General features: G+C 35.9%; 1 pseudogene; it reads left to right on the top strand.

The window, feature by feature from the left end:
- Window positions 1-1,143: 1,143 nt before the first annotated feature.
- Window positions 1,144-1,910, top strand: LOC111731711 (annotated as a pseudogene).
- The last annotated feature ends 7,790 nt before the right edge of the window (window positions 1,911-9,700 follow it).

Raw genomic sequence — 9,700 nt, 5'->3', positions numbered from 1 at the left:
ACTAGCAAAATACAGCAATTATTTGTAAGAGCTGAAAACTGCTCATCTAATAAAAAGTAGGAAGCTGTGTAGGAGAAAAAGGAGTGAAATTCTCTAGCAAATAAGGCTAGTGGAATTTAATAATTCACTCTGGCAATCACATTTGTTTAGTCAGCAAGCCAGCGTTCCTACTGTGCTGTATGGTGCCAGGGACAGTCTTCGTCTTAAACACCCACAACATTAAGGGAGCGACTGTTTCTAGCCAAGCTGCATAAATACTATCGCTGCAGCAGTCCGTGAATATATACCATTTATTACAGATCTCTGAGCGGATCTGTAAAGCTCAGAAAGGACTCTTGTTAGTTTGGAGATTAATTTGGCTGAGATGACATCAGATTATGTGAAAATGTGTTATTCAGCAATATTTCCTAAGTGGCCTACGTGTCAGCAGATAGTTATGCTCCAGTTATAAAATATCGGATAGTCTCCAGACTATATTTTTAACATCTCCTTAGTAATACAGCAGAGAACAAGACGTGGAAAGCTCTTATGATTTTCTCTTTTTTTAAGCAATGTTTTCATTCTCAAGGATATTTTCCTTATCACTTTTCATTGAAATTAACTTCCTTTTCAAAGGTTAAGAGATGCAAAGGTGAAGAGATTATAAGAGCATGCATATATTGCTAGTATTAAATGCAGATAGACCTAATGATCACAGTAACATGATTATATTACTGTAATACTTAGTATGCAAACAGCTCAAATTTTTAAATAACAAAGAACTGGCCACTGTAGAAGGTCCTTATGGGAGCTGGGAATGCAGACATGAAAAGTATAAGAATATGTAGTTAAACTTATGTTTGCATATATCTACTCATACAAATATGTTTCCTGTGTTTATTCACTGGTTCTCTTATGTTTGACTCTTAAATATCATTTAATTGGTTAAATTAATACTTCACCAGGATTAACTCTTTATTAATTTATGTACCTCATTCTTTTCATCTGTAAAATTATGACAGCACCTACTTCATAGGGCTATAATCAAATACTGCCCAGCAAATATTTTTTTCCCTACAGTAAATACATGGTGGAAATGTCTGTGAAAATAAATCTAAACACTCTTTTTTGTCAACTGCTTCCGAATGAAGCTGAACATCTTTCCCAGCCACTGGCTGCCAGAAGCTCATTGAAGTGGATGACGAACGAAAACTTCATATCTTTTATGAAAAGCTTATGGCCACAGAAGTTGCTGCTGGGGCTCTGGGTGAAGAATGGAAGAGTTATGTGGTTCAAATCCGTGGTAGGAACGGCAAACAAAGTTTCTCCATGAAGCAGGGAGTATTGACTCATGGCCATGTCCGCCTGCTATTGAGTGAGGGGCATTCCTGTATGAGACCAAGGAGGACTGGAGAAAGAAAACACAGAACTGTTGAGGGTTGCACTGTGGATGCCAATCTGAGTGTTCTCAACTTGGTCATTGTGACAAAAGGGGAGAGAGGTATTCTTGGTCTCACTGATATTATCATGCCTCGGTGCCTGGGGCCCAAAAGGACTGGCAGAATCCACGAACTTTTCAATATCTCTAAGGAAGATGATGTCCACTAATATGCTGTGAGAAAGTCCCTAAACAAAAAAGGTAAGAAGCCTAAGACCAAAACACCCAAGATTCAGCGTCTTGTTACTCCATGCACCCTGCAACACAAATGTCGGAATATTGCTCTGAAGAAACAGAGTACTAAGAAAAATAAGGAAGAGGCTGTAGAAAATGCTAAACTTGTGGCCAAGAGAATAAAGGAGGCTAAAGAAAAATGCCATGACCAGATTGCCAAGAGATGCAGACTTTCTTCTCCGAGATTGTCTCCCTCTAAGTCTGAGTGCAATCACAAATGAGATTTTGTAAGAGTGACAAATAAATAAGATCAGATATCTAAAAAAACAAAAAACAAACAAAACAAAAAACTAAATAGTTTTCATTGGAGAAGGAGAGAGAATTAGGTATTTGGAAAGAGGGGCGATTATGAAGAATGTCAGAATTTCATAACTCCTGTGCAATAGGAGAGACTTGCACAGTTAGTCCCAATCTGGAGTTACTTCCTTTCCACCAAAAGCATCTGGTTGTAACCAGTCCCACCACCACAGCAGGCAGATCCCCACCCAGCACAGCCCAGAAAAAGTCGGCAGCTGTACATCAGAGACCCAGGGTGGATCCTGGTGGCACCAGAATGAGGAGTGACAGTCTGAATTTAGAGCAATAACAGATTGGAAGACTAAAAAATCTTCAAACTTATACTAAAAGACCTGACCAGGAAGCTCCAGTTTTGACAGGTGTGGAACAGAGAAACATCACAAAGGAAGAAAAGAACCAAGTCGGAGTCAATGCACTCAGTCGCAGCTGTCTATGGAGCTGATTAAGTGCCTTACTTGGAAGACTGAATGTTAGTGTCTGTGTATAATTCGATTGATAACAATTTTGCTTGAAAAACCTTTTTAGAAAATTGTGAATAGTTCCCCTCTAGCATTCCTCACAGTCTTTGCTGAAGAGGGCAGCTGTGATATAGAAAAATAACGTCCTATTATAGCTACCTTTGCCAAAATAGCCTCTCCTTCTGCAGGCCTGTCTGACCCAGACCTCAGAATCTCCTGGACTAAGAACAACTCAGGCCATTGTGATTTAGAAGTATCCTGGTGCTAGAGAAGACACCAAGATGGCCAGGAGACAATGGCAGCATTAGAAGGCTCTAGTTGAACAGAATATATAATTTCATTTAACAGCTGCAGAAGCTCATTAACTACGCCGGCATGAATGATTCTTTACAACTACAAAAAAGAAAGAAAAACAGCAGCCTATTTACAGATGCAGCGAGAGCATCCCTTGTTTTCTAGCTTTCAAGAGAAACAAAACATTTCTGCATAATTTTATGTCATAATTCAACACTATTTAAAAGGACGGCTTGCCATAAGCCTAAAGAGATATTTTTGCACATTTTCAAAACCTCCACCATATTCCAGAGCAGTGTCTGACTGCATGGCTTGCAGGTTCCCTATGATCTGCTAAGGGGCCAATCAGGCAGCTGGTCAAACCAGGCACCTCTTCAGGCAGTCACCTTCCCTATACTCTCCAAACACACCCTGTACTTCACGTCCTCAACTTGGGGAAAATATAACTCACATGCTGTCTTCCACAATCTTTCTAGATTAAATTGGCTGTTCTTTCTTGTGTAATCTTCAGCTCTTTCTATTCTTTACTTCAGATTGTCTTCCACTTACTGAGTAACTTTGAGCAAGTCACTTAGCCTTCTGTGCCTCACTCTGTTTATCTGTAAAATTATGATAGCACCTACCTCACAGGGCTATTGTGAGGATGAAGCTGTGAGTTAATACAAAGCATCTAGAATAGTGCCTGGCACATACTCAATAAATGTCAGCCAGGATTTCATTATTACTATCATTATTTAGGACATTATAAACCGCTATTACTTATTTTATATGTATTTCATCAACTCTACCTAAATAAAAATTGTTTGAGGGCAAATATTGGAGTCTAAGGGGAGTATGAGTGCATATTAACACCCTTTCTTGCACTCCTCCCTCTTCCTCCTGGACTCCTCTGCCTCCGCCCCAGATACCAACACAAAGAGGAAGAATGTTGTTATTTGGTGGAGCAGGTTTGCTGACATTTTCTTGGCCTCTGGGCTCAGCTGAAGGTTCATTAAGACATGGGCATAGTCTTTATCCCATTTGGATAAACTTTCTTGTGGATGTTCTTCCTCTCAAGAGTAAGCAGTAAAGTGTGCTCATCTTCTTAGATGCTTAACTTCAAGATCTCTCATAAAGAGAACTGCCCAATATGGGGCTCTGGGCTAAAGGAGTATGAAATAAATGATTCCTTAGTTCAGTCTAGCGTATCAGTGTTCTGTATTAGGGTAGGGGGAGGGGGGGGGAGGGATGCTCTACTTAGTGATGTTGTTCTGCTTGCTTTTCCTTTTCTTAGCATGTATTTCTTGTGAGACATTTTCAGGGAGGGGTGGCTGGTCTTAAGTGGGAGTCAGGTAATCCTAGGTCTCTGGTCCACATGACATTATCTCATCCTAACCTTATGAGCAACCACAGGGATCAAGTCTTTTTCAATGTTTTATCCTTCAGCCCCTAACATTCACTATTCTTTATACAAGAGGCACTCAATATTTATCAAAACAAGCTGCTCTACATCATTAAAAAAAAGTTACCCACGTTCTGATAGGGTCAGTCAATATGACTGAGGTCCTATCATTTAATTAAATTAAATTCAAAGAACATGTCATGATAACAAGTATTAATCCAATGCCGATCAGTAAAATTCAAACTTGTCACTGTGATCTATAGGGCCCTGTATTACTTGTTCCTTGCTAACTTCTCTGATCCTGTCTTGCTCTCTCTGAACTAGAATACTTCATAATTTTTGCCTAATCCAACTTCTCATTTGCACTTCCTGTTCCCTCTGCCTGGAAGACTAATCCCCCCCAGAATTTTACATGATGGGCTGCTTCTCGTGATTCTTGTCTCAGGACAAAGAAAGAGCACATGAAGAGAAGGGAATAAGGGAAAATGTCCCATGAAGAAATGACGTTAAGTATGAGACCTAAAGTATGTGTGTGTGGCTGTGTTTGCGGGTAGAGATAGGTAAGTATTCAACTTATACAGAAGAGCGAGCTAGGGCAAAGCTTTGGGATGCAAAGGACTAGAGAGAGGTTGTTTGTAGTGTGGCTGGGACTAAGAGAGCTGGGGGAGAGCAGAAGATGGGGCACAAATGAATCCTGAAAACCCCTTCAGAAGAGGCTCCAAAGAGGGGCAGTACAGCATTTACGCACTGTAGCCCTTTGGAAATATCTTAACCTAAGATATAATCATCCTTCATAAGAAAAAAGTCCTTCTGCCCTTAGTGGTATTCTAATCTCCCCTAACCTAAAAATAATCAGTAGTGCTAGGTGTAGTCACTCCCAGGTGTTAGTCATTTTTCAATTCTCTTCTGGAAAAGTAAGCTACCATGTCCAAGATTCAGGAGATGGAACTGCTCATCAAACCCTGGAAGCTAATTTTCCAGCCCTGAACATAACCCTTACTTCTCTCAGCACTCGTCCTAGTGTTATCTCAGGTGGGAAACTAACTGAATGAGTTTTTAAAGCTGGCTTTAATTAGCAATTAGCTTATCATACGTTCAATAAGAATTAAATATGTACCAATAGCCTGAATAGATTCTTTTCTACACACAAAAAAGGTAAACTACATTTCAGTAAATTCATTTTGACAAACTGAATTTATGCTATTAAAATAGCCTTACATTTTAAAAATTTGTAACAATTCCTAATGACTTATTTTTAATTAGAGATTTAGGTACGGGTTATAAGAAATCAATAAAATCAGCCCAGAAACTAAAGCTGAAGTGTTAGATGATTGGTTGAAGATACAACTGAGCATTGTTCTTTCCATAAATAATGTACAAATTTCTTAATTTCTTATTCAATATCTGATTGTCAGAACTTATTTTAAGTAAAATACAGATCTACTGGGGTAAGAGGGCAGAGTGAGAATTGAAAAAAAGACAACTATATACATGACATGGCCAAGAAAGCCACCGAAAGTATATGAAAAAGAATAAATGTTTTAAAATTATATTTTCCAGATGGACAGTCTGAAAGATTATAATTCCAAAGATAATTTTAATTTAACACAATTAAAGAGTAAGAAATTTAGCAAAACCAATTCCTTAATATGCACTTAGAAAGATCTATTATGTGTAAAACATGAATATGCCAATTTGAATATCTGAATTTGCAACTTTTACCAATCCTCTGACTCATACTTATACTCAGTGCAAAGAAATCTTCATTTAAAGAGGGTAACAATGTTTCTATTCATTAACATCACACATCCTGTAAATAAATGTATTTCTACAGTGGCAATCTTGGCTGTAAGTGCTACTCTTTTAGGTCATTGAGACATTTATTTACATATTTAACTATGCATTTCTTTCCCTTTTACATACATTTTCCTTCATTGGTCTAAGCATTTGTTCAAGAGCTTAACTTGTTAGCTAAAAAAAAAAACAAATCCAAAATTCAGAAATTGGAGCACAATCCCTGCAAGGAAGCACATCAATAGCGGGCTTATATTATCACACTGTATAACATTTTACATTTCCGACACGCTTTCCAGTAAAGTATCTTATATCCTAAGATCTCATGGTGTCATTTTTTAAGTGAAAGTTGCAGAGAGATTCTGATTTTACTCAGAGTTGTTAAGGAACCTGCAGGAGTTCATTCATTAATTTATCTAACCAGGCAGGCAGTGAAGCCTTTGGGGACAGTAAGTTCACATTTAGTGTTTGTGCTGAATGAATCCCCAATCTACTTCGTTTTAATTTGCATTAAAAAGCCTCTACTCTCAAAGTACTGCATCATTAAGTTTATATAATAATTAGATATACAAATTAGGAGAGGCAGATTAAGTATCACTTGGCAACATTAACTTGCCTACCACATTTACACTGATTTAAAAAGTGTGTATCAGTGAGATATACTTGTTCATGCATAACTAAAAAAGCCTCTTAAATAATATTTAATTCATTGACTATTATTTCGAATAATAAGCACATTCACAGGATGAGGTTTTATTTTTTTTTCCATTTTATTTTCTGGCTTTTTGCCATTAAGAGGAGTAAAAATGAAGAGAAAAACAATAATTATAAAAAACCCAATTTCTTAAATGATTTAACAGTTTAGTTCATGCACACAAACAACTATAGTACACACTATCGAACATATCTTCCATATCTATTTTGAACACGTGTTCTGATATAGTACCATAACAAGGAAGTCTCCATTATTTTAGTGAGACTGCTAAGATAGGCTCATGAAGAATTTCAGTAAGCTTTCAGTAAGTCACTTAAAAAATTGAGAGAAATAATTATCTCTGGTTAGTCTTCTGGTACAGAAAAACAACTGACATCTTTGCATTATTATTTTTAAGTGACCACAAACTGACACCACTCAAGATAGCTTTTCTCCCTCCATTGGTAATATTTAGCTACAATTTTAGTGAAAGAAGATGAGCCAAGTCTGAGAGCACTCTTGGGCAGAGGCGTGTTTCACAGGTATAGCAGCTCCCTTTGCCTCCAAAGTCTTCACCCCTGTTTTTATTTATTCTTTCTTTATTTATTCATTCTAAAGTTTTCACACATGTGTAATATTTATAGATAGCATCACTACAAAATGGAGCGCAGGTTCAAATCAGAGTTTTAAGGTCAGGAAAAATAAGTATCATTTAAATGAGTCACCACTGCCACTTTTAGAACCTCTTGTACTTCCTTTAAAAATCTCGCTTTCAAGGATGTGACAATTTTTGTTGTGGAAAATCATAAATAAAAACTATACAATAGTTATGATTACTCAGTGTGGTGATTTTTTTTTTACATTACAAACTTTATAGGAACACTCAGTTTACATTTATTTAGCACACATTTTGACAGTGTTTTATTTTCAGTAACTGACCTACTGCAGTCAATTTCAAGAATTTTATGTTCTAGACCATATATATATCATTATGCTGATATGAACATGAAATTCAAAATTACATAAAGAAAAACCAAAAGAAAGCAATTAGCAATAGTTTCTAATTTATGCTAAATATTAAAGTATCTTAAGTGCACAATTACTTTGTTTAGGTACTTATAAAAATGTAATACTGTAAAATTTAAAAGGTGTAAATTTTTGCAAAATAAAAATTGCATCCAGATCTTATTCCAAATATAAATAACATACTTTTGATATTATCTTAAATTAGCATTTTAGATTATTATTATGGAAATGTGGGGCATAGCACATAATAAATAATAGGTATTAATTTCAAAACTACCCAGAATGTTTTATGGTTTGTATTTGTTGGCTTAAGAATATTTAAGAATGTTGTAGATTAGAATATTCTAATAAGTAATTACTTAAATGAAGGAAATAACTAAATAGAAGTGGGAAATAAAAAATTTAGAGGGCAGCGAGGAAAGGGAGGGCATGTGAAATTACACAGAAGAACCTGAAGTAAGTGAAGGTCAAAGAACTAGGAAAAGTTTACCCATTTCTCCAAATCTATGGTCATTTACCATGAGACACAGCTGAGTTATTTGCTCTAAGTGCTTTAAGTTTACCTATTAAAAAACAAGCCACATTCTCAGTTCTAGACCCCAGGGCCTAGCAGATGGAAAGCCCTCACCCCTCCCACCTGTTTCAGTGGCAGTCTACTAACCTCTCATGGCCCAGCATGACTAATTGAGTTTTTTCACTTGATGGTTTTATGTATGACGGAAATTTAAAGGCATAACTATGCATTTCTCTCTCCATCCCAGCTAATTATAGTTTCATCGAATTTTAAATAGTGGATGGTCACACTGTTTCAATATCACATCTTACCAACATCATTGATGGGGAACAGAAATTTGATTTCTACATTAATGAAAATACTGCATGTTTAGAAGATACTATGTATTAGAGGACAAAGGATGTCACCTTTGTCTCCTTTTAAAGTATCTCATTTCTACTATTTAAGTGCAATAAGACAAATACAGATTTACAAAAAAAGCCAAGTTAGAAATTAGGTCCTTCACAGAGACCCACAACAGCGTTCTTTTAAATATCTTAGGTAGCCTTCATATATTTAGGGTAGAATTTGATGTATGTATTATTTTTAAGAGATATATATGATGATTACATAAAGCAAAATTAACAGTTCAATTAAATAGAGACAGTATCAACAAATTCCTAAAATACTATTCTCATCAGCTAAATCAAGACCAAATAGATATTTCAAATAAGAGTTGGTTGAGTCAAGCTAGTTTATTTTGGGTACTTTGTTGAATGGAAAACACTTTATTACTTAAAGACTGAACCTTAAAAAAATAAAAGAGGTTTAATCCAAATAAAGCAAATTAACTCTTCATTCTGGTCTTTACTTTTTTTTTTCTTTCCAAATAATTTACATTTCATTTATAGAGATGTTAGTGAATGGCTCTTTAAAAAACACCTATTTTGAAATCACAGATCAAAATAAACAGAAGGACATGGCTTTAGTACACTTTTTTTTTTTTTTTTAAAGAAAACACTATAATACATTTCCTCACTCTCAGGGAATACTTTGCCTTTTTTTTTTTGATATTGCAAGTTCTATATACACAAATGGCACTTTTCTTCCTACTCTGCTAAAGGCCTCAAAAAATGAACAGAGATGGTTTAAAAGTCAGTTAATTTATACCATTTTCACCTAAGCTTTGTAAAAATATATGGAAGAGAAAGTAAGGTATTCGGTTTGAGTTAACAAGACAGTTGCTTCTAAAGTAGCTCCTTGAAGTCCGAGGCAGAAGGCAGCTGCAAACATCCGACTGAAAGCCCATCCGTGGCTTCACAGCTTCCAGTCGAGGATGTTTACAGTTGCTCACTGTCAACAGGGATATATTTCTTTCTGTCTGGTTAACCTGAAGAAGGTTCCCTAGCAGGTTCTTCTAAGATGTACAGGTAGCAATTCTGTCTCATTCAAACACAGAAATATTCTAGAGGATGTCTCAAATTCAAAACAAAATATTTAATGCATATTTATTACTCATCTATCAAGTCCCTATAAAATGTTGTGATATAATAAGACAATATATGCAAATGGATTTCATCCCTTACTGTTTGCTACAAGGAACAAATAGGCA

Source organism: Pteropus vampyrus, unplaced genomic scaffold (genome assembly GCF_000151845.1).
Source record: "Pteropus vampyrus isolate Shadow unplaced genomic scaffold, Pvam_2.0 Scaffold393, whole genome shotgun sequence".
NCBI classification, from domain to species: Eukaryota; Metazoa; Chordata; class Mammalia; order Chiroptera; family Pteropodidae; genus Pteropus; species Pteropus vampyrus.
This window is presented reverse-complemented; position numbering and strand designations above follow the sequence as displayed.